The sequence below is a fragment of the Heloderma suspectum genome, chromosome 2, assembly GCF_057233095.1.
Source record: "Heloderma suspectum isolate Gila_16-S chromosome 2, 16-S_ref, whole genome shotgun sequence".
In the NCBI taxonomy this organism is placed as follows: domain Eukaryota; kingdom Metazoa; phylum Chordata; class Lepidosauria; order Squamata; family Helodermatidae; genus Heloderma; species Heloderma suspectum.
In genome coordinates this window covers 354,943,882-354,948,028 of record NC_139459.1, presented here as the reverse complement: position 1 = coordinate 354,948,028, position 4,147 = coordinate 354,943,882, and positions in this window count along the sequence as shown.

The following is a 4,147-nucleotide window of genomic DNA, read 5'->3' as shown; positions in this document are numbered from 1 at the left end:
CGGCCACTCGGTCGAGACCCTGGTGGGTGGCTGGAATGCTGCAATCACCGGAGCATTAGATCGGGTGGCTCCGAAATGCCCTCTCCCCCTGAACAGGGCTCGGACTGCACCATGGTTCAATCCACGGTTACGAGCTCTGAAACAGGAGGTAAGACGGCTAGAGCGCCGGTGGCGGAAGTCTCGCTCCAAAGACGATCAGACAAGGGCTAGAGCTATATCTTCAGCCTATCACATGGCGGTGAAGGCAGCAAAAAAGGAATATTATGCTGCCTCCATCGCGTCTGCAGAGTGCTGCCCCAGGAGGCTGTTCCAAGTGGTCCGGAGCCTGGTCGGTCCTGTGGCTCCGGAACCACTGGAGCATTCTAAGGCCTCCTGTGAGGCTTTGGCAAGGCACTTTGCAGATTAGGTGTGTTACTCTGCACACTGTGGATACAGTTAGTGAGCAAGAGGCGGCCTGTGGCAAACTGATTTTGTGGGATCGGTTCCAGCTTCTTCCTCCTGATGAAGTGGACAAGGTGCTTTCATCTGTAAGGCCGACCACCTGCTTACTTGATCCTTGCCCATCTTGGCTCATTATGAGCTGCAGAGAGAGACTGGGTGAGGGGATCAGGGCGGTGGTGAACGCCTCCCTTGAGGAGGGAGTGATGCCATCAGCCCTCAAGGAGGCAGTGATAAGACCGCTCTTAAAGAAGCCCTCCTTGGATCCTCAAGTTCTGAACAACTTTCGCCCAGTCTCAAATCTGCCATTTTTGGGCAAGGTGATTGAGCGGGTGGTGGCGGTGCAGTTGAAGGCACACTTGGAAGAAACTGATTATCTAGACCCATTTCAGTCAGGCTTCAGGCCTGGGCATGGGACAGAAACGGCCTTGGTCGCCTTGGTGGATGATATGAGGAGGGCTCTGGATAGGGGTGAATGCTCCTTCCTTGTTCTCCTCGACCTCTCAGCGGCTTTTGATACCGTTGACCACGGTATCCTCCTGGACCGCCTGGAGGGGTTGGGCATTGGAGACACTGTATTGCGGTGGTTCCGGTCCTTCCTCTCCGGCAGGTACCAGAGGGTAGCACTGGGAGAGGAGGTTTCAGACCCGTGGCCACTTACTTGTGGGGTGCCACAGGGTTCCATCCTCTCCCCGATGCTCTTTAACATCTATGTGAAGCCACTGGGGGCTATCATCAGGAGGTTTGGGGTGCAGTGTCATCAATATGCGGATGACACACAGCTCTACCTCTCATTCAAATCTTCACCAAGGTTGGCCGTAGAATCCCTGTCCAAATGTCTGGAGACGGTGAGTGGCTGGATGGGGAGGAATAAGCTGAAGCTCAACCCTGACAAGACCGAGGTACTTTTGGTGGGAGACAAGAGGAGGCTGGGGGATGTTGACCTGGTGTTGAATGGGGTACAGCTACCCTTGAAAGACCAGGTGCGCGGCCTGGGGGTCATTTTGGACTCCCAGCTGTCCATGGAGGCTCAGGTGTCAGCTGTGAGCCGGACAGCGCTGTATCAACTCCATCTGATACGGTGGCTGCGCCCCTTCCTTCCCGACCATCTGCTCCCATCAGTAGTACATGCCCGGTCTGCTCTCGTTTAGACTACTGTAATGCGCTCTACATGGGGTTACCCTTGAAGACGGTTCGGAAGCTGCAGCTGGTACAGAACGTGGTGGCTCGCCTGATTAAAGGCAGCCGCCAGCGAGATCACTTCACTCCAGTGCTGAAGGAGTTGCACTGGTTACCAGTTGTTTTCCGGGCCAAATTCAAGGTCTTGGTTTTGACCTTTAAAACCCTATATGGTTCCGGCCCAGCCTATCTTAAGGAACGCCTCCAGCAACACCAGACAGGCCGCTTAACAAGATCAGCCTCAGATGGCCTTCTCTCTGTCCCATCAGCCAGGACAGCTAGACTGGTGGGGAAGAGGGAGAGGGCCTTCTCCGTGGTGGCCCCCACTCTGTGGAACTCCCTCCCTAGGGAACTCCGTCATGCCCCCTCTTTAATGAGCTTCCGTCGTGCATTAAAAACGTGGTTGTTCAGGCAGGCATTTGGGGTGGGTTAGGGTATTTAAAAAAAAAAAATTATGGTAAAATTTTATTGTTTTAAATTGTTTTATGGGGGTTGTACATCGCCCAGAGTGGCTGGGTGACCAGTCAGATGGGCGATTAATAAATTTAATAAATAAATAAATTAATTAATTAACAGAACCCAACACCACATCAGACACCACCCCAGCTAGCCCAGGTTGGCAGATGGCTGAGTAGTGGGCTGTCAGCCATTGAATCCCCATTTGCTCCTGGACACCATTTCAAATAAAACTCAAAACTGGGAGGATTTCTGACAGAGGCACCTGATAGGTCACACTATGTCCACCACCGCAGCCCTTCCCCCAGCTGGGTTCAAATCGCCACAATGGTTTCACTACAAAACTCACTAGCTTGCTAGGGATGGTGCAGGTGCCCGATTCCATTCAGGAATATGGTGGAACCCCACCGCGCACACCTGAGCCCTGCTCACTGAGCCTCTGCCCATGCTTGCCCTTGCCTGTGCTTGGTGAGTGGCCTGCACTCACCACGGTGGCCGCATTGAGCCCTACAGTCACCACTTTTTGAAAAGTAAATGGTAAAAGTGTGCATCTTTGTGCATGCCTGAAAATGCTCATTTTGCAAATGTGCATATTTGGTACATGCAAAGATGCACATTTTGAAATAATGCACATTTCCGCACATAAGCAAATCTCCACATTCGCAAAAATCCCCATTTTCAAGCATACACAAAGATGTGCATTTTGGCCATTGCCAATATATTTTTCAAGAAGTGGTGACTGTGGGGCTCGATGAGCCTCCAGGGTGAGTGTGGGCTGTTTGCTGAGCATGGGGAGGCTTCAGTACTGTCTGGGCCTGACGAGCGGGGGCAGGGGCTGGACAGGAGCCTGGAGAACCTGGACGGGGGTGGGTTCACAAATCCCAAAGCTGAGCCAAACTTGCAGGACTGTTGTGGGGACAAAAAAAGGTGGGGGTTGAGTTCCCTGGAGGAAAGTTGAGGGATAAATGGAGGTGAAGGCAACATCTGTGAAGGAAAAGGAATACCTGCCATGAATGTACCCTTTCAGGTGCCAGCTTCTCTCCAGCCATCATCCTTATCCCATTCAATTGAGATGAGTGTGTAGCATGTAAGGTCTGTGCCACAGCCTGCATGGAAGTGTAAATACTGTAGGAGTCTTGAGACAGGATCTTTTCTATCACATCCTGGGGCAATTTCTCCCAGTTCTCCTTTTCTGTACATCTTTTCCAGGCTTTCACAGACAACATATTCCTTGAAAATAAACAATGAAATACTGTATCCCCAAACTGCTCGATAGCAATGAAAAATGAGTCCACATTGTCATATTGTGTCCTTCTTTTTTTCTTGATTACAAAGGACAAGGAAACATGGGTGTTCTGGGGATCAACAGTGTTATGCAACATGTTTATGCTGAGGTCCTGCACAGCTGTTGCAATCAAAACTTTCCCTGCACTTGATTTGGTGATCTGCTCAACTTCTCGAATGATTGATACCACAGCTGTCATAACCTGAGCGTCCACTGGAAAAACAACTACATTGACCCGAGTGTCCATAAAGTATGGAATTATGTTGAACTCCCTCTTTCTCCAGTCCAGTAATGACATGCTTGTAGAGAAGGCCTCACAAATTCCATTTCTTATGAGCAGAGGTGGAAACGTGCTCAGGAACCTTTCTCCATTGTCATTTTCTGGAGCCTGGAGACCGATCCAAGTCCATCTGAAATGCAGGAGAAGTTTGACAATCCCCACGTAAGGCGGTTCTGGCTTGGGAACCATCCGGTAAAAAAAAGGGAACTCATCTCTACCCTTGGGAACTTGACTGACGAACCCATAACTGACCTGGGAGAAAGAGAAAGAATTGGATGTTGTAAAAAAATAATATGCATTTTCACAAAAGGACTTTAAAAAATAGATATATTCATTTTTCCCATTTCAACAAGCTGAAAAACAGGTTGAAAACAGAACAAGGTTTCAAGTGGATTTTGGAGATTTTCAGCCAGTTCAAGAATGGCTTGTTCTGCCCTCCCCTCCCATCTGACAGACAGTAAACTGATGAGGCTCAGAGAAAACAAACTTGGCCAACAAACGTTCAAGGA